The 27,417-nt window shown below is 36.8% G+C and overlaps 1 long non-coding RNA gene across 5 annotated transcripts in view; it reads right to left on the bottom strand.

Moving 5' to 3' along the window:
* The window catches only part of LOC106510002 (uncharacterized), a 129,291-nt gene that overhangs the window by 45,341 nt on the left and 56,533 nt on the right, over positions 1 to 27,417 (bottom strand). For 2 of the 5 annotated variants that reach the window (XR_002343171.2, XR_014843486.1), the window contains one exon: positions 14,784 to 14,918. The exons of the other annotated variants lie outside the window; for them this stretch is intronic. This is a non-coding gene — a long non-coding RNA (uncharacterized LOC106510002). Of the gene's footprint in view, positions 1 to 14,783; positions 14,919 to 27,417 lie in introns of those variants that run through there. 5 annotated transcript variants of the gene reach the window in all.

Here is a 27,417-nt window from a genome sequence, read left to right as displayed (position 1 = left end):
GAAATAGTGAAAAGACTGAAGGAATTAAGAGAAGATATGAACAGTAATGCAGATACCCTCAGAAAGGAACTAGAAAACATAAGGAGGAGCCAAGAAAAACTAGAACATTCATTTGCAGAGATGCAAACTGAACTAAGGGCAGTAAAAACCAGAATGAATAATGCAGAAGAACGAATCAGTGATATGGAAGATAGAATAATGGAAATCACTCAATCGGTCAGAGACAGAAAACCGAATCAAAAAACTGGAAAGCAATATAAGAGACCTATGGGATAATATAAAGTGGGCCAATCAACGCATAACAGGAATTCCAGAAGGAGTAGAAAAAGATAAGGGAATGGAAAATATATTTGAAGAAATTATCGATGGAAACTTCCCAAATCTCAAGGATACTGGATTCAAGATACAAGAAGCACAGAGGGCCCCAAACAAACTGAACCCAAACAGACCCACACCAAGACACATCATAATAAAAATGGCAAAAGTTAGTGATAAAGAGAGGATCCTAAAGGCAGCAAGAGAAAAACAGAATGTTACCTACAAGGGAACCCCCATAAGAATATCAGCTGATTTCTCTACAGAAACACTACAGGCCAGGAGGGAATGGCAAGAGATATCTAAAGTGCTCAAAGGAAAAAATATGCAACCTAGAATACTCTATCCAGCAAGAATATCATTTAAAATAGAAGGGGAAATAAAAATTTTTCCCAACAAACAAAAACTTAAAGAATACAGCAACACAAAACCCAGGTTAAAGGAAATATTGAAAGGGCTTCTCTAAACCAAAAAGAAAGGAAGGAAAGGGAAGAAAAAAGAAAATAAAAAAAAAAAGAAAAAGAAGAAGAAGAGGAAGAACTAGGACTGAGGAAACCGCAATCAGAGAGAAGTCACTCAAATAAGCCAGCATACAGATTTAATCATGAACATGCTTCAAACAAAATAAAATTAAAAAGAAAAAAATAAAAAAGAGTCATCAAAACCATAAAATGTGGGCAAGGGATGTCAGGAGGTAAATAACCCTTTTTTTTTATATGTATGTCTCTCTTCTTAATTTTAATATAGTAATGAAGTGTTTGAACTTACAGGACCATCAGGCTAAAACACACAATTATGGGAAGGGGTTAGCATACTTAAAAAACAGGGCAACCACAAGCCAAAACCAAATATTGCATTCGCAAAAAATGAAAAAAAAAAATACACTCAAGCAGATAATAACAGGAGACCATCCAACCAAAAAAAAATAAATAAATAAAAGAAAGGAAGAATGGAGAACCATAGAATCAACTGGAACACGAGGTTCAAATGGCAATAAATAATCATCTATCTTATCACCTTAAATGTCAATGGACTGAATGCCCAAATCAAAAGACACAGAGTGGCTGAGTGGATAAAAAGGCAAAAACCTTCAATATGCTGCCTACAAGAAACTCACCTTAGGACAAAAGATGCATATAGATTGAAAGTGAAAGGGTGGGGAAAAATATTTCACGCCAATAGACATGACAGAAAAGCAGGAGTCACAACACTCATATCAGACAAAATAGACTTTAAAACAAAAGACATAAAGAGAAACAAAGAAGGACATTACTTAATGATTAAGGGATCCATCCAAGGAGAGGATATTACTATTGTCAACATATATGCCCCAAATATAGGACCACCCAGATACATACAACAAATGTTAACAGACATAAAGGGACATATTGATGAGAATACAATCATAGTAGGAGACCTTAATACCCCCCTCACATCAGTGGACAGATCCTCTAGACAGAAAACCAATAAAGCAACAGAGATCCTAAAGGAAACAATAGAAAAGTTAGACTTCATTGATATCTTCAGGACACTACATCCAAAAAAATCAGAATACACATTCTTCTCAAATGCTCATGGAACATTCTCAAGAATCGACCACATATTGGGACACAAAGCGAATCTCAATAAATTTAGGAGCGTAGAAATTATCTCAAGTATCTTCTCTGACCACAATGCCATGAAATTAGAAATCTACCATGGGAAAAGGAAAGATAAAAAACCTACTACATGGAGACTAAACAACATGCTACTAAAAAACAAATGGGTCAATGAGGAAATCAAAAAGGAAATTAAAAACTAAATTGAAACAAATGATAATGAAGACACAACCTCTCAAAACCTATGGGATGCTGCGAAAGCAGTGCTCAGAGGGAAATTTATAGCAATACAGGCCTTTCTCAGAAAAGAAGAAAGATCCCAAATTGACAACTTAACCCTCCACCTAAACAAATTAGAAAAAGAAGAACAAAAAAGTCCTAAAGTCAGCAGAAGGAAGAAAATTATAAAGATCAAAGAAGAAATCAATAAAATAGAGACTCAAAAAACAATAGAGAAAATTAATAAAATCAAGAGTTGGTTCTTTGAAAAGGTAAACAAAATTGACAAACCCCTGGCCAGACTCACTAAAAAAAAGGAGAGAAAGAACCCAAATAACCAAAATTATAAATGAAAAAGGAGAAATCACAATGGATACAGCAGAAATACAAAAAACCATAAGAGAATACTATGAACAACTATACAGCAACAAGTTTGACAATCTGGAAGAAATGGACAATTGTCTAGAATCTTACAGCCTGCCAAAAATGAATCAAGTAGAAACAGACCAACTGAACAGACCAATCACTAGAAATGAAATTGAAGAGGTCATGAAATCACTCCCTACAAATAAAAGTCCAGGACCAGATGGCTTCACAGGTGAATTTTATCAAACATATAAAGAGGAATTGGTGCCCATCCTCCTTAAACTCTTTCAAAAGGTTGAAGAAGAAGGAATACTCCCAAAGACAAGCTATGATGCCACCATCACCCTCATTCCAAAACCAGACAAAAAAGAAAACTATCGGCCAATATCATTGATGAATATAGATGCAAAAATTCTCAACAAAATCTTAGCCAACCGAATCCAACAACATATCAAAAAAATTATACACCATGACCAGGTTGGGTTCATCCCAGGTTCACAAGGATGGTTCAACATACGCAATTCAATCAGCATCATACACCACATTAACCAAAAAAAGGTCAAAAATCATATGATCATCTCAATAGATGCAGAAAAAGCATTTGACAAAGTCCAACATCCATTCATGATCAAGACCCTCGCCAAAGTGGGTAGAGAGGGAACATTCCTGAATATAATCAAAGCCATTTATGATAAACCCACAGCAAATATAATCCTCAATGGGGAAAAACTGAAAGCCTTCTCACTCAAATCTGGAACAAGACAGGGATGCCCACTCTCACCACTGCTCTTCAACATAGTTTTGCAAGTCCTAGCCACAGCAATTAGACAAACAAAAGAAATAAAAGGCATCCATATAGGAAGAGAAGAGATCAAACTGTCACTGTATGCAGATGACATGATACTATACCTAGAAAACCCTAAGGACTCAACCCCAAAACTACTTGAACTGATGAAGAAATTCAGCAGAGTAGCAGGATATAAGATTAACATTCAGAAGTCAGTTGCATTTCTGTATACCAGCAATGAAACATTAGAAAAGGAATACAAAAATACAATACCTTTTAAAATTGCACCTCACAAAATCAAATACCTCAGAATACACCTGACCAAGGAGTTAAAGGACCTATATGCCAAGAACTATAAAACTTTAATCAAAGAAATCAAAGAAGATGTAAAGAAATGGAAAGATATTCCATGTTCCTTGATTGGAAAAATCAATATTGTAAAAATGGCCATACTACCCAAAGCAATCTACAGATTCAATGCAATCCCTATCTAATTACCCATGACATTGTTCACAGAACTAGAATAAACAATCCAAACATTTATATGGAACCACAAAAGACCCAGAATCGCCAAAGCAATCCTGAGAAACAAAAACCAAGCAGGAGGCATAACTCTCCCAGACTTCAAGAAATACTACAAAGCCACAGTCATCAAAACAGTGTGGTACTGGTATCAAAACAGACAGACAGACCAATGGAACAGAATAGAGAATCCAGAAATAAACCCTGACACCTATGGTCAATTAATCTTTGACAAGGGAGGCAAGAACATAAAATGGGAAAAAGAAAGTCTATTCAGCAAGCATTGCTGGGAAACCTGGACAGCTGCATGCAAAGCAATGAAACTAGAACACACCCTCACACCATGCACAAAAATAAACTCAGAATGGCTGAAAGACTTAAATATACGGCAGGACACCATCAAACTCCTAGAAGAAAACATAGGCAAAACACTCTCTAACATCAACATCACGAATATTTTCCCAGGTCAGTCTCCCAAAGCAATAGAAATGAGAGCAAAAATAAACCCATGGGACCTCATCAAACTGAAAAGCTTTTGCACAGCCAAGGAAACCAAAAAGAAACCAAAAAGACAACTTACAGAATGGGAGAAAATAGTTTCAAATGATGCAACCGACAAGGGCTTAATCTCTAGAATATATAAGCAACTTATACAACCCAACAGCAAAAAAGCCAATCAATCAATGGAAAAATGGGCCAAAGACCTGAATAGACATTTCTCCAAAGAAGATATACAGATGGCCAACAAACACATGAAAAAATGCTCAACATCGCTGGTTATAAGAGAAACGCAAATCAAAACTACCATGAGATATCACCTCACACCAGTCAGAATGGCCATCATTAATAAATCCACAAATAACAAGTGCTGGAGGGGGTGTGCAGAAAAGGGAACCCTCCTGCACTGTTGGTGGGAATGTAAACTGGTACAGCCACTATGGAGAACAGTTTGGAGATACCTTAGAAATCTATACATAGAACTTCCATATGACCCCGCAATCCCACTCTTGGGCATATACCCGGACAAAACTCTACTTAAAAGAGACACATGCACCCATATGTTCATTTCAGCACTATTCACAATAGCCAGGACATGGAAACAACCCAAATGTCCATCGACAGATGATTGGATTCGGAAGAGGTGGTATATATACACAATGGAATACTACTCAGCCATAAAAAAGGATGACATAATGCCATTTGCAGCAACATGGATGGAGCTAGAGAATCTCATACTGAGTGAAATGAGCCAGAAAGACAAAGACAAATACCATGTGATATCACTTATAACTGGAATCTAATATCCAGCACAAATGAACATCTCCTCAGAAAAGAAAATCATGGACTTGGAGAAGAGACTTGTGGCTGCCTGATGGGAGGGGGAGGGAGTGGGAGGGATCGGGAGCTTGGGCTTATCAGACACAACCTAGAATAGATTTACAAGGAGATCCTGCTGAATAGCATTGAGAACTTTGTCTAGATACTCATGTTGCAACAGAACAAAGGGTGGGGGAAAAAATATAATTGTAATGTATACAGGTAAGGATAACCTGACCCCCTTGCTGTACAGTGGGAAAATTAAAAAAAAAAAATGTTCAATATTCACAGTGATTTGTCAATTTCTTATGTAGATATATCAATGGGTTCTCTTTATATTTTGAAATTTTCATAAGTGCATTAGAGTTTATAATTATTATATCATCCTTATGAATTAAAGATTTATCATGACGTGATGACCCTCTTTATCACTAATATTGCTTTTTGCCTTAAAATACATTTTCTGTGTTATTAATATACTTAAGCTAGCCTTGTTTTGACTTACATATATTTCTTTATTTTTAAATTTAAACTTTTATTTGTTTCTTGTATATAATATAAAATTAGATTTTATTATTCAGTGGAACAATCTTTGATTTTCAAGAACTTTTTTTTTTTTTTTTTTTGGCTTTTCAGGGTTGTGCTGGTGGCATATGGAAGTTCCCAGGCTAGGGGGTCAATTCCAGAGCTGCAGCTGCAGGCCTACACCACAGCCACAGCAACTTGGGATCCAAGCAGGTTCTGTGATCTACACCACAGCTCATGGCAACACTGGATCCCAGACCCGCTGAGTGAGGCCAGGGATTGAACCTGAGTCCTCATGGATACTAGTCAGATTCACTTCCACTGAGCCATAATGGGAACTCCTAAATTTTTAATTAAAATATGGTTGATTTACAATGTTCCTTGAATTTCTGTTGTAAAGAAAAGTGACCCAGTCAGACATATTATGTACATTCTTCTTTTTCTACCATTTTATCTTCTATTTTCCATTTGCCCACTTCTCTAATTTTTTTCATTCTTGCCTTTTTTAGATTGATTGATATTTTCTTCTTCTACTATTTTGTATTTTCTCTGATACCTTGGGAGATATAAACTATTTTTTATAGTTTTCTACAATTTGTAGTTTTAATACAAACTATTTTTAACACTACACTTTAAAAAATACTAAAGTAACCTATTAAATGTTAAATCTAACAAATACCTTTATTTTGAATGATACAAGCATTTTAAAGTCACTTAACTCCAATAACTCACTGAAGGTGGTGAGTTCACTGAATGCTTCATTCAGTTCAATCTTAAATTTTTATTCCCATGATGATTCATTATTGTTAAAATTTCATACATGCCTATTAAATTATAATTTTCCATATACTTATGATATTCTTTGCTCACCATTCATCTCATATATCAGATCTTTGTCTTTAAAGACATTCTTTAGAAGTCATTTCATGAGGGAGATGGGATCAAGATGGTAGAATAGGAGGACTGGAGTTCAACTTATCTCCAAAAAACTACAAAATTCACAACTAAAGGCTAAGCAATCTTCACCCAAATGGACCAGAAACCTTAAAAAAGATATCCTACTCCAGAAGAAAAGAGGAGGACACATAAAGAGGTAGGAGGGGCGATTACGTGATATAAACAACCCCATACCTCCCGGGTGGGAAGCCACACAGACTGGAAAGTAACTGGTTCACAGAGAGTCACCTATAGGAGCGAGAGTTCTGAGCCCCACATAAAAACTCTCATGTGTGGGGATCTGGCACTGGGAGAAAGAGCCCCTGGAGCATCTGGCATTGAAGGCCAGTGGGGCTTGTGCACCACTGGCCTGGGGGAGCTCCACAGGACTGGGGGAGATGGACACCCCATTCTTAAAAGGTGCACACAGACTTTCATGTGCACTGAGTCCCAGGGCAAAGCAAAGTCTCCATAGGAATTTGGGTCACACCTGACTGAGTTTTTGGAGGACCTCCTGGGAAAATAGGGGTGAATGTGGCTTGTTGTAAGGGAAAAACATTGAGGGCAAAGCTCTTGAGAATATTCAGCAGTGAGCCTTTCTCTGGAGATGGCCATTTTGGGAAACTCTGGCCCCAGCCGTCAGTCAACAGTGAGAAGCCTCAGGGCAAACAAGAATCCAGGCAGGATCACAGCCCCACACCTCAGTAAACAGGCTACCTAAAGATCCCTCAGGCACACAGCTGCCTCTAATCCCATCCAGAAACTAAGCCCCACCCACTAGAGGGATTAGAATCAGCTCCACCTACCAGTGGGCAGGCATCAGCCCCTCCCATCAGGAAGCCTACAGCAAGCCCCCCCTACCAACTCCAGCCACAAGGGGGGCGGACACCACCAGTAAGAGAGGCTACAACTCTATTATCTGTAAAAACGTCACCACACCAAAAACCTATAAAAATGAAAAGACAGAGAACTATAACTCAGATGAGGGAGAAAGGAAAAACCCCAGAAAATCAGCTAAGCCATGAAGAGATTCTCAGCCTCCAGGAAAAAGACTTTAGACTGTTGATGCTGAAGATGATGCAAGACATTGGAAATAAACTGGAGGCAAAGATGGATAACTTAAAGGAAACACTGAGCAAAGAGATACAAGATATAAAACTTAAACAAGAAGAGATGCAAAATACAATAACTGAAAGAAAAAATTCACTAGAAGCAGCTAACAGAAGAATACAGGAGGAAGAAGAACGAATAAGCGAGGTGGAGGACAGATCAGTAGAAATTACGGATGCAGAACAGAAAAGAGAAAAAGGATTGAAAACAAATGAAGAGAGTCTCAGGGAACTCTGGGACAATATTTAGCACACCAACATTTGTATTATAGGGGTGCCAGAAGGAGAAGAGAGACAGAAGGGGACACAAAAAATATTCCAAGAGATAATAGCCGAAAACTTCCCTAACATGGGAAAGGAACAACTCACTCAAATCCAGGAAGCACAACAAGTATCATATAAAATAAATCCAAGGAGGAATACACCACAAGACACATATTAATCAAACTGACCAAAATTAAAGACAAAGTCTTGAAAGCAGCTAGGGAAAAGAAACAAGTCACATGCAAGGGAACCCCAATAAGGTTATTGGCAGATTTTTCAGCAGAAACTCTACAGGCCAGAAGGGAGTGGCATGATATACTGAATATGATGAAAGGAAAAAACCTCCAACCAAGATTACTTGACCCAGCAAGGCTCTCATTCAGATTTGAAGGAGAAATCAAAACCTTCACAGATAAGCAAAAGCTGAGAGAATTCAGCAACACTAAATCAGCCTTACAGCAAATACGAAAGGAACTTCTGTAGGCAGAAAAGAAAGACAGAAACAGGAAACAAAAATTCCACAAATGACAAGGCTCACCAGTAAAGGTATATATATACAGTAAAGATATGAAATCATCCACACTCAATTATGCCACCAAAATCAGAAATCATGAGAAGAGGTGGGTACAAATGCAGGACACTGCAGATGAACTTGCAATTAAGAGAACGAAAACTTAAAACAATCTCACATATATATAGAATCTTATATCAAAATTTCAGAATAACTGCAAACCAAAAATATACAATTGATACACAAACAAAGAAAATTCAACTCGAATACAACACTAAAGATAGTCATCAAATCAGAAGAATAGAGAACAAGAGAAGAAGGAAAGAAGAAAGAGCAGCAGAAACAAATCCAAAGCAATTAATAAAATGGCAATAAGAACATACATATCAATAATTACCTTAAATGTTAATGGACTAAATGCCCCAACCAAAAGACACAGACTTGCTGAATGGATACAAAAACAAGATCCATATATATGCTGTCTTCAAGAGACCAACTTCACTTCTAGAGACACATACAAATTGAAAGTGAGAGGATGGAAGAAAATATTTCATGCAAACTGGGATCAAAAGAAAGCTGGAGTAGCAATACTCATATCAGACAAAATAGACTTTAAAATGAAGAATATTTTAAGGGATTTGTCCCTTAAAGGTCATTATATTATGATCAAAGAATCAATCCAGGAAGAAGATAAAACAATTTTAAATATCTACGCACCCAACATAGGTTCACCACAATATATAAGGCAACTGCTAACAACCTTAAATGGAGAAATTGACAATAACACAAACATAGTGGGAAATATTAACACCCCACTTACAGAAATGGACAAATCAACCAGACAGAAAATCAATAAGGAAACCCAGGCCCTGAATGATAAATTAAACCAGATGGACTTAATAGATATTTATAGGACATTCCATCCAAAAGCAACAGAATACACATTCTTCTCAAGTGCACATGGAACATTCTCTAAGATGGATCACATCCTGGGCCTCAAATCAACCCTCAGTAACTGTAAGAACATTGAAATCATATCAAGCAGCTTTTCCAACCACAACACTATACGACTAGAAATCAACAACAAGAAAAAAACTGCAAAAAACACAAACACGTGGAGACTCAACAACATGCTACTAAACAACCAATGGATCACTGAAGAAATCAAAGAGGAAATTAAAAAATACCTGGCAGCAAATGACAACAAAGATACGACACTCCAAAACCTATGGGATGCAGCAAAAGCCATTCTAAGAGGAAAGTTTATAGCAATACAAGCCCACCTCAGGAAATAAGAAAAAGCCCAAATAAACAAGCTAACTTTACATCTAAAGCAGCTCGAGAGAGAAGAACAGACAAGACCTAAAGTTAGTAGAAGGAAAGAAATCATAAAGATCAGAGCAGAAATCAATGCAATAGAAACAAAGAAAACCATAGAAAAGATCAATGAAACGAAAAGCTGGTTCTTTGAAAAGATCAACAAAATTGATAAACCCCTAGCCAGACTTATCAAGCAAAAAAGACAGAGGACTCAAATCAATAAAATTAGAAGTGAAAAAGGAGAAGTAACACCCATCACAGAAATACAAAGGATCATAAGAGACTACTAAATATGCCAATAAAATGGAAAACCTAGAAGAAATGGACAAATTCTTAGAAAAGTACAATCTTCCAAGACTAAACCAAGATGAAATAGAAAAGATGAATGGACCAAACACAAGAACTGAAATTGAAACTGTGATTAAAAAACTTCAACAAACAAAAGTCCAGGACCAGTTGGCTTCATAGGTGAATTCTATAAAACATTTAGAGAAGAGCTAACACCTAGCCTTCTGAAACTATTTCAAAAAACTGCAGAGGAAGGGATACTCCCAAACTCATTCTATGAGGCCACCATCACCCTGACACCAAAACCAGACAAAGATACCACAAAGAAAGAAAACTACAGGCCAATTTCACTGATGAACATCGATGCAAAAATCCTCAAAAAATACTAGCAAACCACATCCAACAGTACATTAAAAGGACTGTACATCATGATCAAATGGGATTTATCCCAGGGAAGCAAGGGCTCTTCAATATCCACAAATCCATCAGTGTGATACACCACATTAACAAACTGAAGAATAAAAACCATATGATCCTCTCAATAGATGCAGAAAAAGCCTTTGACAAATCCAACACCCATTTGTGATAAAAACCCTTCAGAAAGTGGGCATAGCACGAACCTACCTCAACATGATAATGGTCATATATAACAAACCCACAGTGAACATCATTCTCAGTGGTGAAAAGCTGAAAGAATTCCCGCTGAGATCAGGAACAAGACAAGGATGCCCACTCTCACCACTACTCTTCAACATAGTTTTGGAAGTCCTAGCCACAGCAATCAAAGAAGTAAAAGAAATAAAAGGAATCCAAATTGGAAAGGAAGACGTAAAACTATCACTATTTGCAGATGTCATGACACTATACCTAGAGAATCCTAAAGATTCTACCAGAAAACTGTTAGAGCTCATCCATGAATTTGGCAAAGTCGCAGGACACAAAATTAATACACAGAAATTGACAGCATTTCTATACACTACAATGAAAGAGCAGAAAAAGAAATCAGGGAAGCAATCCCATTTACCATCACATCCAAAAAAATAAAATACCTAGGAGTAAACCTACCTAAAGAGACAAAAGACCTGTACTCTGAAAACTATGAGACATTGATGAAAGAAATCAAAGATGACACAAATAGATGGAAAGATATACCATGCTCTTGGATTGGAAGAGTTAATATTATCAAAATGACTATACTACCTAAGGCAATCTACAGATTCAATGCGATCCCTATCAAATTACCAAGGACATTTTTCACAGAACTCGAACAGAATATTTCAAAGTTTGTTTGGAAGCACAAAAGACCCAGACTAGATAAAGACATCCTGAAAAAGAAAAATGGAGCTGGAGGAATCAGGCTCCTGGACTTCAGACTATACTACAAAGCAATAGTCATCAAAACCATATGGTACTGGCACAAAGACAGAAATATCGATCAGTGAAACAGGATAGAAAGCCCAGAATTAAACCCACGCACCTACAGCCAACTAATCTATGACAAAGGAGGTAAGAATATACAATGGAGAAAGGACAGCTTGTTCAATAAGTGGTGCTGGGAAATCTGGACAGCCACATGGAAAAGAATGAAATTAGAACACTCCCTAACACCATACACAAAAATAAACTCCAAATGGATTAAAGACCTAGATATAAGACCAGACACTATCAAACTCCTAGAGGAAAACATAGGCCAAACACTCTCTGACATGAATGACAGCAACATCTTCTCAGATCCACCTCTTAGAGTATTGACAATAAAAACAAAAATAAACAAATGGGACCTAATCAAACTTCAAAGTTTCTGCACAGCAAAGGGAACCCTAAATAAAATGAAAAGACAACCCACAGAATGGGAGAAAATATTTGCAAGTGATTCAACTGACAGGGGATTCATCTCCAAAATTTATAAACACCTTCTGCAGCTCCATACCAAAAAAACAAACAACCTCATGAAAAAAATGGGCAGAAGATCTAAACAGACAGTTCTCCAAAGAAGACATGCAGATGGCCAAAAAACACATGAAAAGATGTTCCACATCACTCATTATTAGATGAATGCACATCAAAACCACTATGAGGTACCACCTTACACCAGCCAGAATGGCCGTCATCAAAAAGTCCACAAACAATAAGTGTTGAGAGGGTGTAGAGAAAAAGGAACCCTATTACACTGTTGGTGGGATTGTAATGGATGCAACCACTGTGGAAAGCAGTATGGAGATGCCTCAGAAAACTAAACAAAGAACTACCATTTGATCCAGCAATCCCACTCCTGGGCATCTATCCAGAGAAAACCATGACTCGAAAAGACACATGTACTCCGATGTTCATTGCAGCACTATTTACAATAGCCAAGACATGGAAACAACCTCAATGTCCATTGACAGAGGAGTGGATCAAGATGTGGTACATATACCCAATGGAATATTACTCAGGCATTAAATTGAACAAAATACCAGCATTTTTAGCAACATGAATGGACCTAGAAACTATCATGCTAAGTGAAGTCAGCCGTACAATGAGACACCAACATCAATTGCTTTCACTGACATGTGGAATCTGAAAAAAGGACAGACTGAACTTTGCAGAACAGATGCTGACTCACAGACATTGAAAAACTTATGGTTTCCAGAGGAAACAGTTTGGGGGGGTGGGGGGATGTGCTTGGGTTATGGGATGGAAATCCTGTGAAATTGGATGTTATGATCATTATATAACTACAGATGTGATAAATTCATTTGAGTAATAAAAAAATTAAAAATAAAATAAAACTGTCCCAGATTAAAGGAGACTAAAGAGGCATGGCACTAAATACCATGCGTGATACTAGACTGAATCCTCTAATAAATGGAGAAAAGTTCATATGTTTTATATTATTTGGACAGTATTAGATCAAGTGACAAAATTAGAATATAAAAGCTACTTTAGATAAAAACACTGAATCAATATAAATAAATGAAGTTGATAACTATAGTGTGGTTATGTAAAATAATATCCGTATTTTCAGGGAACACATATTGAAATATTTAATGGTGAATAGTCATGATGTATGTAACTTACCCTCGAAAGATCCAAAAAAAATTTTAGACAGAGAGAGAAAGAAGATAAAACAGATGATTATGCAAATGAATTAAAATGTGAATAGGTACATCTGAATAAAGGGCATGTGAACTTTTCTTGAATTATTTTTGGTTTAGCAATATTTTTTGTAAGTTTGAAAATATTCCCAAATAAAACTTTTACAAATATGCTTATAGAGGAATATTCAAAACAATTTCAAAAAGTTGACTGTAAAGATAAGTTTCTATAAATTTCCTTTTTCCATTGGTGAAAAAAAAAAGAATATTTATTACACACACACACACACACACACACACACACACACTGTGTTACTTTGCTATACTGCAGGAAATTGGTGAAACATTGTAAATCAACTATACTTTAAATTCTAAAAAGTTAAAAAAATAAATTATACTATCCGACCCATTTTGATATATATACACACCCATGAAATTATCACCACAGTCATCAAGATCAGGAATTTCCCTGATGTCTACCCTCCTGCCCTCTCTTTGCTCCTCCCATATGTCCTCAGGGTAACCACTATTTTGCTTCTGTCACATGGATTAATTTGCATGTCCTAGAAGTTTATATCAATGGAATCATAGAATGTGTATTCTTTTCTTGTTGTCTTCTTTCACTGAATGTAACATTCTGAGATGCATTCATGTTGTACTTTGTACCAGTAGTTCATTCTTTTTATTGCTGAGTAGTACTCCATTGCATGGATATACCAAGGCTGTTGTATCCATGTATATATATAAAAAATTAATTATTCTATTATTATAAAATTTTTAATTATTTTAAACTTTTATTATGTTTCTGTTTATCTTTTTAAAACTTTTGTTAGACTTTATCTTTAATCAAAGTGTAGTTGATTTACAATGTTCCATTAGATTCAAAAGTACAGCAAAGTGATACAGTTATACAAATACACACACACACACACACACACACACACACACACACACACACACATATTCTTCTCAGATAATTTTCCCTTATGGTTTATTACAAAATATTGAGTATAATTTCCTATGTTACTTAGCAAGTCCATTAATTACTATCAGTAATTCCATCGGTGAACATTTGGGATGTTTCCAACTTCTGCCTATTAAATAAAGCTCTTATGAACATTCTTGCATTAAAAAAAATAAAAAATAAATATCTCAGGTTTTGTTTACCTGAAGTCTTTATTTTGACTTTTTTTCTTAAAAGACATTTCATTGGATAAAGTAACTGGCATATATTCTAAATCCCATTAATTTCTTTTTCTCCACACTTCAACTGTGTTACTGCATTCTATTCCTTTTATAATTTGAATCACAGCCCCAGTTCTATAGATATTTAGTCTTAAATCAAGGTAGGGTTAAGATTTGGTGACATACATTTTTTTTTTTTCCTTTGGCTCTAGTCAGACCAAAAAATTTCATGGAAATCCAGCTTCTCTTTCAGTCTCTTTCCTATTCCGGGGAGTTCTCTAGGTGTGTCTCAAGTGGGCCCACAAACAAGTCACTTCTGCCACCATGGAGCAGGTACCACTTTCTTTGTCAGGTTCTCTGCCCCTTCAGGCATCCTGTGCTATGAACCTTCATGAGAGGAAGACTCTCTGCTGGGTATCACATGGTTCTGATGGTCATGCCATGTCAGGTTTCCTCATCTCTGGGCCACTGATGGTGCTCTTCCTGTGCCAACCATCACCTGGGTTCTCCCGAGATCTGCAATGTGTTTTATCCATGAAAGGTAGAAATGTCTCTTTTTCTTAACTGCCCTCTATAACACTGGCAGAAAAGAAAAAAGATTGAACAAGATTAGGATTAAACACTTTTTGATTATTTATTTGTTGTCTGTTTTTAGTATGATCAAGTTTACTTCCTAGGCTTCAGACATATATGTAGAGGGGAAGGGGCTAGAGGGCAGGGAGATGAATGGAGGATGAGCGTCAGCTGGAGGGGGTTTCTGGGAGACTCCACATATGGCAGATGCAGAATGAAAAGACATGAGGCTCTATTCAGAGGGGCCTGTCCCTCAGATAACTAATGTGTTTTTACCCGGATAATCTCAAATGCCCATCCTTTTCTCTTTAGAATGAGAGCTTTCCCAGCTACTTCTTTCTTCCATCAGACAGATAGCCTCATGGTGGACCCATTCTATAAGCCCTCCCCCCATAGCCAAGCACACCTGAATTCCAGGCTGAAGATCTGGGTATAAATTGAAGCCAGAGCCTCCTCAACTGCATAAAGTGGATGTTTCATAAGTATATTTACACCCTCATTTTAACATAGCACTCTATCTCAGTTTTTACTGTCTCTCTCTTCATTTTCTTTACATTAAATACAAAGACTTGTATTATGCTTCAAAAGTTTCTCCATTGAAGCCTATGTAATTCAATTTCCTGGGTTCAACCTCCATTTCAGTAGTTTAGCCCCTCTTTATTCCATTTGTTGTTGGTTTCTTCTACATTCAAAAAACTGTTTCTGTTATTTTCTTAATTTCCTTTTTGTATATTTTTAGCTGACTGTGTTTTCAGGTATTGAAAGTTGAATTTCTTGATGTCTGCTGCTTCTTTTTTCCTTTGTTTTCTTCATTTGAGAATGTTTTGTGCTTATTCGTATTGCTTATCCTTTTCCCAATGTTTTAAAGACTTTTTTGGTGACTTATATCCTAGTCTTTCTGATATACTTAAAAATTAGCTGAATAAAGATTTTGCAGAATAAATTTAGTCTGTCATTGTAGACATGTTTTTATTTCAATTTTTACTTAAACTTGATGTGAAACTTTATAAAAATGATTTAATCTGTTCTACATCCTCAAATGAGCATAAGACTGTGTTCGTTGTCTTGCAGCTAAAGTTTCATAAAATGATATTTAACCCCTGGCTTAAGAAATGTTGGCCACCACTGGTGAGACCATCCTAGCCCTAGAGAAGAGAAAAGAAGTGGAATATCTAATACACATTTTATTTATTTTTTAATACACATTTTAAAAGTTTGGCTTGAACTTGCAAAGATATAAATGTTTTACTCTTCTCACTTTAATATCTCACTTCCTGTTTTAAATGCTCACGTTTATCGTAAGAACTCAAAGTACCATCAGAACAAATATGAAACACTAATAAATTTTATCAGTGGAATCAGCACTCTTAAAGGTAATAATGTTGTGCCTGTGTGTGTGTGTGTGTGTGTGTGTGTGTACAGAATCTCAGCCACTTTTAGTTTTAATACTGCCATGCATTAAGCTTCTTACATGTGCATGGAATTCTACATATACCTTGGTATATGTATGATTGATATTGTGTAAATTGATTTAGAACTTTGGTTTGAACATATACATGTATTCTACAAACAACAGTTACATACACATATTCCTAAATAGGCCAGGTTGCATGAGGTATTTGCTTTTAACCTTTGTAAAAACCTCCCTACTCTGACCTTACCATTGGACAAGAGGGACAGTAAAATCCTCATGGAAAAATGCATTAGTGCTGGCTCATCAATGGGACACATATCACCTATATGAGTATACTGAACAAGCCTTTTCACAGAATAGTGTGTTCCCAGGAGTTTCTTGTTTGGTAGCCAGTTTGGGGGAGTTTTCCCACTATTGCTGCCAACTATGCTCTCCTGTGCACAGTCTTTCCCTGTCCCGCTCCCCACTGGAGTCTGTTACTTTTGAGGGTTCCTCTCTCTCCAACCTTTCACTCTTGGCCTCTAGATCCACTTTCATACATCACCCCCTTCCTCTTTCCACAGTCCTACTCTCTCCCTCTGCTTTTATTGGTGATACCAGCCATGTGGTTCCAGTTCTTCTTCTCTCTTGGATGAAACAAGAAAGCCTTCAAAGCCAAGAAGATTTGGGAAAATTGAAATGAGCCAATTAGAAAAACTCTTAGTGGTGTGATCTCAGTTCCATATCTCTACAAGATAAACAGATCTGGGCATAGCCAAGGTCTGTCTCTTACAGGATACCTGTCCACTGCTTTGTCAGAGAGTCCCCCAGTCTCCTATCTTGCTCTCAGGTATAAAGTAAAAAGGGGCTCTCCTTTGTTGTCCAGGCTTTCCAAGGGCAAGTTCCACAAGGGTGATGGGTGTGCTTTGTGTTCCAACGTGAGGGCGAGAAAGAGAAAAAAGATTTTACATTCCACAGCTATGGACAATGAATTTGAACATACCAAAAAAGCCATCACTCAACAACAACAACAAGAAAAATCAAACAACCCAATTGAAAAATTGGCAGGAGACCTAAATAGCCATTTTTCCAAAGATGACATACAGATGACCAGTAGACACATGAAAACATGCTCAATATCAGTAATTATTAGAGAAATGAAAATCAAAACTACAATGAGGCACCACCTCACATTGGTCAGATGGTAATTATTAATTAGTCTACAAATAACAAATGCTGGAGAGGTTGTGGAGAAAGGGAGCCCTCCTCCACTGCTGGAGGAGATGTAAGTTGGTACAACCACTATGGAAAATTGTATGGAGGTTCCTCAGAAAACTAAATATAATGCTACCATATGGTCCAGGAATCCCACTCCTGGGCATATATCCAGACAAAACTTTCATTCAAAAAGATAAACGCACACCTATATTCATTGCAGCACTATTCAAAATAGCCAAGATATAGAAACAACCTAAATGCCCATTGATGGATAAATGGGTTAATAAGATGTGGTGCATATATATAGTGGAATACTATTCAGCCATAAAAAAGAACAATATACAAATACTGCAAATGCCATTTGTAGCAACATGGATGCAACTAGAGATTGTCATACTAGGTGGAGTTAAATCAGAAAGAGAAGGAAAAATAGTATATGATATCACTTACACCTGGAATCTAAAATATGGCACAAATGTACCTATCTACAAAACAGAGACAGACTCACAGATATAGAGAACAGACTTGTGGTTGCCCAGGGGGAAGGTGGGAAGGGAATAGGGTGGACTGGGAGTTTGGAGTTAGTAGATGCAAACCATTACATTTATAATGAATAAACAACAAGATCCTACTGTATAGCACAGGGAACTATATTCATTCTGGGATAGATCAAGATGTAAATTAATATTTAAAAATATGTATAAATACATATATGTATGACTAAGTCACTTTGCTGTATAGCAGAAATTGGCACAATATTGTAAATCGACTATATTTTAATTTTTTAAAAATGCCATCACAGATGTTAGGCAAACCATAAGTGGGAACAATAACATTTCTTGGTAAGTCTTGGTTTGAAATCCACTGGCTTACAATGAAGTTGGGAAAGTAGATCTAGATGGGCAGAAGAAAAGAGGCAAGTTGGGTTCAGCCCATGATATCTTCCCAACCCTTCCTCTAGCAAGTCATGCTTGCATGTGGTTAGTGAGGAACCTGTGGCTTTTGAAAGAAATCTGCATTTGAGGCAGAATTCCAGCTGGTTGAGCAAATAATAGTTCACTCTACACCTGCTGAGCATAATGGACATTTTCAATGCTTTCTGCACCCCAGTGTGCTCTGGAGTTAGGAACCTAGATTTGAAGATTTGATTGTTGATGTGTGTGGTCATTTGAAATATTCCTGGACTTGTCTCATTTGTTTTTGGCAGAGCATAGTTATAAAGTTAAGCTCAAAATTCTGTAGGGAAAGCATTGCAATTGCCAGCTTTAAATGTTCTTTGGAGATTTTTTTTAAAAGGACATTTATATGGAATTTTATGTATTAGTAAAATATACATTTCAAATGTAAATGGGGGCATTGCTAAAGTCATCACCATTTATGGGGATTTGAATCTATTTTCATACAAACTTTAGAATGTGCCCTTTGGTAGTATTTAATCCCCTTGGCAATGTATTTGACTATCATCTAACTTAAGGGATGCCTAAAAAATAAAAGCTAGAATAACATAATTGAATATACACTGATTAAGTAATTTTCTTTGTTATAGCTATATAAATATATATGTATAACCAAATCACTTTGTTATACACCTGAAACCAACACAATACTGTAAATCAATTATACTTCAATAAAAAAAGAGAAGAGAAAGAAATTTCATCTAAGGGAGTATACACTTTTCTTTACAGCCTGATATTGTACAAATCTCCATGGTAATGATTTTTAAGATAAATACTGTAAATCCCCCCCCATGAAAAACAGCATAGGAAAGGTAACACATGCATGCTATGTAATGCTCCCTAAAAGGATTGGGGTTCATGTCCTCATACACCCTTGTTGCTATATCTCATCTGAATCTCTGAAGCCTTAGAACCATCGTGCTCATAAAAGTTTAGGCTTTTCGTCTTGAGTATTTAAATAATATATAAACTAAATGATGTAAAAAGTGTTCCTCGAAATGTTAACCGTAGAATAACCATATCCAGGAATAGTCATCCATGTAAATCACCCACAGAAAGTTCAGTTTTTAAATAAATTTGGGAAATTCTGGATTAAGCAAATTTAAATAGGATTCTTTACTGAAATTTTTTATACTATGTTATGATGCCTCATGGCTCTAGATATCATTTGGGCAATAAATATTTATCCAGTCCCTACTGTGTGCCAGGAACAGCACTGTATTTTGTTCAAACAAATGTCAACAAGTCAGATATGGCTTTTGTCCTCGCAGGGTTTTCGAAGTGATAGGAAGAGGGAGATTAAGCAAGTAATGGCATAAATATTTAGATTGCATAAACATTTGAATTGTATAGTGCTTTGAAGAGAAAGAATAAGATGCCGTAAGAATGAGCAAGAGGTACCAATTTAATTGGAGGATGGATTTAGGAAAGGGCTCTGGTTAGAAGTGAGATTTAAGCTAAAGCAAAAAGAAGTAGGAATTAGCCAGGTAAAGGGGGAGCCTTCCAGGCAGAGTGAACAGCAAATCCAAAGCCTTGAGAGAGTTTGCTATGTCGGAGGAAGAAAAGACCAATGTGGTTAGGGTACAGTGGACAAGAAGCCCACAAAGAAGCAGAAGAAATAGTGAAGGGTAAATTAATGCAAAATCTTATAGGCTGTATAAAGACGATTTTTGTTTTAAGTGCAGTGGGTTTTAATGGGGGGACTGGTGTTAAAATACTATATTCCTCAAGAAAAATATAGCACTACATTTTACATTCCCCAGCTGGTATTTGACCATGGAAACATTTTGCTGAGAAATTTCTTGGGAGCCATCCTTTGGAAAACAGACTGCCAGTACTTTGAGAAATCCTACTCCAACCAAGGATTGTGTCCTCAGATTGTAAGTGACAGAAAACTTTACCAGAGACTTTACCAGTTCAAATTAATTTATCAGAAATCCACAGCAGTCTGAAGGAGGGCATGCCAACATGGTTGGATTTGCGGTTCAAACAGTATTAAGACTCAGTCAGTCTCTCTTCATCTCTCAGCTTCCTGTCTCTGTTTCAGTTTTATTCTCAGGCTCAATAACATGACCTCAGAAGCTCCAGGATTTTCCACTGTGGGGGCAAGGTGACTGAATCATCTCCTCACATGCTCCCAGATGCACGTCAGTGGGAAAGAGAAACCTCTTTCACAACATTTCCAGAAAAATTCCATGGCCTCTTGCTACCTCTCACTGAGGTGCCCATCTGGGAACCAATCACCAAAGTAACCAAAAAAAAAAAACAGGATATGTTGATGGGTTTAAGCCTAGGTAAATTACAACCTTGACTATTTGGGTTGCCAAACATAAATGTAGGGTGAATAACAAGAAGGAAAAATGCTGGAGAGGCAAAGGACAAAACTACTGTATTTTTTTAAAAAAAATTACTGTTTTAAATTATGTGAATATATTTGAGGTAATCATATCGTAATTCTTGTTAACCATATTAAAGGAAAATGCAAATAAAGTTTCTGAAATAGCACAAAACAGTGTGCTTTTTCTTGCTTCTGGGTGGTGACAGAAAGTAGAAAAACTATGGAACAATGAATAAGGACACTTCTGTTATTACTACCACTGACAATTCACCCCCATTCATGACTTTTTTTTTTTGGTGCTTTCCATCTGCATGGAAATTACTCTACATAGGCTAGTGAATCACTAAATAAATGATGTCATGTGCTGCATTGAAATTATTGTCAGAAGCTCTTCCATACACACACACACACACACACACACACACACACACGTGTATGAATATATGTGTGTGTGTATATATATATATAATATACATACCTTTACAAAAATATAAATCTTCAGAATTGTAAAAGATGATTTTATCATTAGATTCTTTAATCAAAATGTCCATTAGAATACTTTTAAAATAGCAATAAATAATGGAATTTATAAGAGCCAGTGAGTCAAACTCCTGAGCATGTAAAATAAAGTTTAGAAGTATAAAAGGGGAAAAAATGCTCTTCTATGAAAAGATTATATGGTCTGAGTGATCAAAATAGACTTAGATAAACTGTGGAGGCTGCATAAAACTACAGGTCAAGGAAAAGCTATGACCCTTACAACATCAACTAGCAACATATTTTTAGTCTTAGAGAGGGTAGCTAACACTTCTGGTCATTTATACTTTGTCCTTTATTTTATAACCATTGTCTAAAAATAGGGCCATAGCAGGGCAGGAATTGTTAGGGAGGAATTTGTGGATGAAATGAGACTTTGGGGAATTCTTTTAAAGGGGGCTGTTGGAAGTACATGGTAGAGAATCCTAATAGGATGTTAGAGAAGAGAGATGGAATTTTACTGTTCCCTCCTCTAAAACAGGTCTTACTTGCCTCAAATCCCAAGAATGGTCCTGTTGCAAAATTTTTAAGGATTTCCAGACTTTTAGACAACCAAGGCTAGATTATATTTTCTGATTTCATTCTGGGTATTTGTGTCTCTCTAAATTCCTCTCTCATCCTAGAGAAAGAACAGAACTAGGTTTGCCTTTAGAAGTGAAAGAAAAAGCAAATTCTTTCTTTCTCCCTTTCTTCCTTCCTTCCTTCCTTCCTTTCTGTCTTTCTTTTCTTCCTTCCTTGTAAATTAGCTACATAGGTCCAGAAGTTTGAAGGCCAATGGGTTTAATCATAAATATTGCACAAATATACTTTTTTACTTAGAAATAATTGAGTATTAAAATGCTTAGTTTATAAGTTACATTCATCAACTGTGTTGTGACATTTTATTGGTTGATGTACACTGCAAGAGATTATTCCTATAATCTAAAATTTACAGATGCTTATTTCTAAACATCTGTATCTTTGGACTTTGTAAGAAAAGGACCCCTAGCCTGGGAACCTCCATATGCTACAGGTGTGGCCCTCAAAAGACAAAAAAAAAAAAAGATAAATTCTTACTCTCTATATAAGAATATTAATATTTGTATATGTTTAGCTAATTAAATTATGCTAAGGTGATACATCAGAGTAAACATATTTTTAAGTAGACACCAGCATATTAAAATTTGGCAATGCCATATACTATAAATCATAAGATAATAGTAAACATCAACATAAAAACTTTTAAGGAGGATTTTTCCACCATGAGTCTAGTTGTTTAGAAACACGGCATTTTTAACTTTATTGAGGTATCACAAACAAATATGAGTTATATTTATTTAAGGTACACAACTTGATGTTTTGATATATGTATGCTTTGTGAAATTATCACCACAATGAAGCTAATTAACATATCCATCACCTCACATAGTTACCATTTTTTCTTTCTTTCCCTTTCTTTCTCCCTCCCTTCCTTCCTTCATTTTTTTTTTGTGGTGAGAACACATAAGATCTACTATCTTAGATAATGTAAAGTATACAATATAGTATTGTATAACTGTAGTCACCATATGGTATCTTATAAGCAAAAAACAACTACCATGTTTTATTTGGTATCATATTTTGCTTAGAACACATATCTGAGGATTTTAATCTGCCACATTATATTTTTGTCAGTTTTCTATTAGATTGCACATATAAAAGATACTGCATAGCATTTACCTTTCTCTATCTGACTTACCTCACTTAGCATGAGGTCCTCCAGGTCCACCCACACTGTGGCAAGTGCCACATTATTTTTTAAAACCAACATACTAAGACGAGATTATGAAAAAAGTTGACTGATGTGATGGGTAAATTCGCATTAAAGTAAAACTTAGGAATCCCTATTTTCCTTCTATCGATTATGTAATAAGTGAAGAGCCTCTTAAAGACACAGGCTGTGGGCTAGACCATTACTTTTAGTAAATCTTCCTTAGCCTCGTCATATGGGTAAAACAGAAAAGGTAAATCCTTCTCCAGTTTACCTCCTTCACCTTTTAAGATTTTCCAGGGCAGATTCTACCCAGTTCTCCTCACAATTTCTATGGGCTCCTGCTACCCTACCCAGGCCTTCACTTCTAATCTCTATAGGCCATGATGTAACCAATCCCTCCTACTCTCATTAACCACCTTCTTCATACACATGACATGCACATGGACTTGACTACCTGTGATCTACTTGCCAGAGTTTTCAAACTCGCTGTCTTGGTGCCAAATCAAGGAAACTAAACAAAGACAGAATAGTAACTTTCCTTTTATAATTGCCCCTCACTCCCCAGTCCAAAGTACTGAATCATTTACCTACCACCAACAGCACTCAAACCTGAGGGGACATATCATTACCATTACTAAGTGCTGATGTGTTTCCTCTCCATCATCTGCATTATATTACTCTAAAGTGTGCTTAGATCTCATCTTGATTACTGCAGTTTACTTTTTTAAAAAATTCAGATTCTGGTACCAACCTATTGTTATTAATTATCAGTGTTTTCTCTTCATTTTAGAAAACATACTATCCACTTTGGGACTTTGCACTGTTCCAATTATACTTTTCAATGAGCTCCACTTTTCTGAAAGTAGAATGGATATAGCAGAGAGTGCTTATATGGGAGAGAGATTTATAAAAGAAGTTTTTACACAAAATTGGTCAGGATTCTTCCCACTGCAAGTGACAGACAGAAATAATATAAATGTCTTATATTTAAAAAAATAAAACTATGCATGGCTATCCAGGGGCTCAAACAATATCAAATGAACTCTGTCTTACTCTACCCATCATTCAGTTTTGCTTCTTTCTGTGTTGGCTCAAGTCTCAGAAACACTTTCTTTTTCTGATGGTTGCCACTAACTACGGCTTAAAAATTATCTTCTCAGCATTCAGTCCAATGATTGCAATAAATGTCTTTAAATGGAGTCCCATAGGCTCTGATTGGGGCACATGGCTTATTCCTGAGCCCATCACCATGGCCAGGTGACTTCCACAGTATAACTGGCCATATCTTGGTTACCTGCCACCTTTCGGGTAGAAGGGAAGAAACACCTTCCATAGACCCTTATGGACTAGAGTGGAGAAGGGATGACTTTTAAAAGCTTAGAGTACTATTCGGAAATCCAAACCCAGTAGATGCCAGCTATATATGCGAGGAGAAAAAGTACACAGATATTATATCAATAGGGAGTATGTATAAAATATAAACAATCATGGAGCTCTATATATCATGACATAGTCTTGGAAATATTTGACATCAGGCAGCAATTATAGAGTAATCCTCATTTTTTCAAATACATAATATTTTAGCTTATTTGGAGAGTCACCAAAAAGTAGATGAAAGAATTTTCCATTGGGCCCTCTCTAATAAGTGTTCAATCATTTTTTTTTCCAGGAATCTGTGATCCCTTTCCCTCTAGATATGGGCAAAAAAGGGAGATTATCTCAAAGGCACAGGCATATTCGTAATAAGTCTCAGGATGATGTTCAAACTCTTCATCAGTATACATTTTTTTTCTGTCCTTGCCTGTAAATATCTTTAATGGAATACTTAACTTCTTAATATATGTACTAATAACAAAGAATGTATGAAAGAAAAATGGGTAACAGAGATGATTAGTATAATCTACAATTTAAATCTCTTTCAGGTTCACTTTGTTGCCCCTAAGGTAAAAGCAAGTCCACAATCCTGTGTAGCAGCTGCTTTTTCTGAAGTTGGATATAATCAGCAAAGTTGTAATTAGAGTAGGTTGGAAAGGCAGCTACTTGTTGAGAATAGAGCTCCAAATTCAGAAACAACTGCATCTTGTGGAGAAATAATTGGATCATGAGTAATGACTGGTGACTGAGATATACTCAACATAGTTTAGCAAAAATAAGACTAGTCTACATAGACCTGCTTCTGGTCCTGGTTTATTTATTTGCTATGTGATATTAGCTAAGGACTTTACCTTTCTGGGCTTTGGTTTTCTCATCTTTAAAATGTGTGTGTGTGTGTGTGTGTGTGTCTGTGTGTGTGTGTGTGTGTGTGTGTGTGTGTGTGTGTGTGTGTGATTTCTGTTTTCTAAGTTCATTTTTAATAGGATGAAGAGAGATAAGGACCTAAAGATCAGATAAGCACTTTTGAGAACCTGTATAACTGAATCACGGAAGTTGCTGTGCTGCTAAAATTAATATTGCAGAAGAATTCCATGCCTGGAATTAGAATGACATCAACACTGGCAGCCAGGATCACTAAGAAATGACTCAGGGAGGGGAGAGTAAACAAGATGGCAGAGTAGGAAGACCCTGAGCTCACCTCCTCCCACAGACACACTAAAATTATAACTATTTACAGAGCAAATATTGATGATACAAGACCAAGGGACTGGCAGAAAAGATCTTCAACATCTAAAGGTATGAAAAAGGAACCACAAGATGGGTAGAAGTGGGTGGAGACACAGGATAGTCAAGACCCACACTCCTGGATGGGGGACCCCAAAAGGGGAGGAGAGTCACAATTGCAGAAGTCTTCTCCAAGGAGCAAGGGGTCTGAGCCCCCTACTAGGTACCTAGGTACCCAGTGTAGGGGTCCTGTACCAGGAAAGCAGATTCCCAGAATGTTTGGCTTTGAAGGCCAGCAGGGCTTAATTTCAGGAGAACTAGAAGTATATAGGAAACAGAGTCTCCACTCTTATAAAAGGTGCACACAAAATTTCACACATTCTAGAACCCAGGGCAGGAGTAGTAATTTGAAAGGCGCCTAGGTTAGAACAAACTACTGATCTCAGAAAATATCCTGGAGAAACAGAAGGTAACTGGAGCTCACTGTGGGGATGAAGACACTGGTGGCAGCCATTTGGGGGAGTTCATTCTCCCATAAAGACTGGTGTGGCAAGTGCCACTTTTTATTCCTTCCTGTAGCTTATTAGTCCAGGGACCAGGCTCCATCCACCACCAGTCCAGCTGCCTTAAGACACTAAGGTGACTCTCTATCAGAGTCACCTGACGACCTGGACCTACCCACCAGATGATCCAAGACCTGACCCCATACACCAGTGGCTCAACACAAGCACTGGGACCTCCTGGGGCCCGATGGCCAGCCATTGGGACCTGGTCCTGCCCACCAGCAAGTACCAACTCTGGGATGCCCAGGGCCCTTATGACAGAGATGCTAGGATCTGGCTCAATTGCAGTGAGCCAGCACTAGCCTAGGATACTCCTGGTCATGGCCTCTCCTATGAGTAGGCTAACACCAGCTCTGTTACCCCCAGCACTGCAGCCAGAGACCCCAAGACACAGAGCTGGCCACCAGTGGGCCAGCACTAGCCCCAAGATTCAAACTTACCTACCATTGGTCAGACACTAGCCTTGGGATTCCCTGAGCCCTAGCTCTGCCCACCAGTAGGTGGACACCAGCTCCAGACTTGTACTCATAAAACTATAAGACACTGATGAAAGAAATCCAAGATGACACAAACAGAAGGACAAATGTACCATGTTTATGGATTAGAAGAATAATTAATGTTAAAATGACCATACTATGCAAGGTAATCTATGAATTCAATGCAATCCCTATCAAAATACCAATTGCACTTTTAAATAGAACTATGAAAAATAATTCAAAAAAATTGTATGGAAACATAAAAGAAAGACCCTGAGTAGATAAAACAATCTTGACAAAGAATAACAAAGCTCAAGGCAATAATGTTCCTTGATTTCAAACAATACTACAAAGCTACAGTCATCAAAACATTATGGTACTGACACAAAACAGAATACATATATCAATGAAACACAATAAAGAGCCCAGAAATGAACCCATGCTTATGTAGGTAATTAACTTACAACAAAGGAGGCAAGAATATATAAAGGGGAAAATATAGCTTTTTCAGTATATAAATGGTTCTGGAAAAACTGAATAGCTACATGCAAAAGAACAAAGTTGGACTACTCTCTCACACTATGAACAAAAATGAATTAAAATGAATTAAAGACTTAAATGTAAGACCTGAATCCATAAAACATCTAGAAAGAAACATAGGAAGAAAGCTCTTTGGCATTGATTTTAGTAAAAA

This window comes from Sus scrofa, chromosome 4 (genome assembly GCF_054392235.1).
Source record: "Sus scrofa isolate SSC_HxYL_T2T_F1_AM1 chromosome 4, Sscrofa_HxYL_maternal_Yorkshire_Landrace_v2.0, whole genome shotgun sequence".
Taxonomy (NCBI): Eukaryota; Metazoa; Chordata; class Mammalia; order Artiodactyla; family Suidae; genus Sus; species Sus scrofa.
This window is presented reverse-complemented; position numbering and strand designations above follow the sequence as displayed.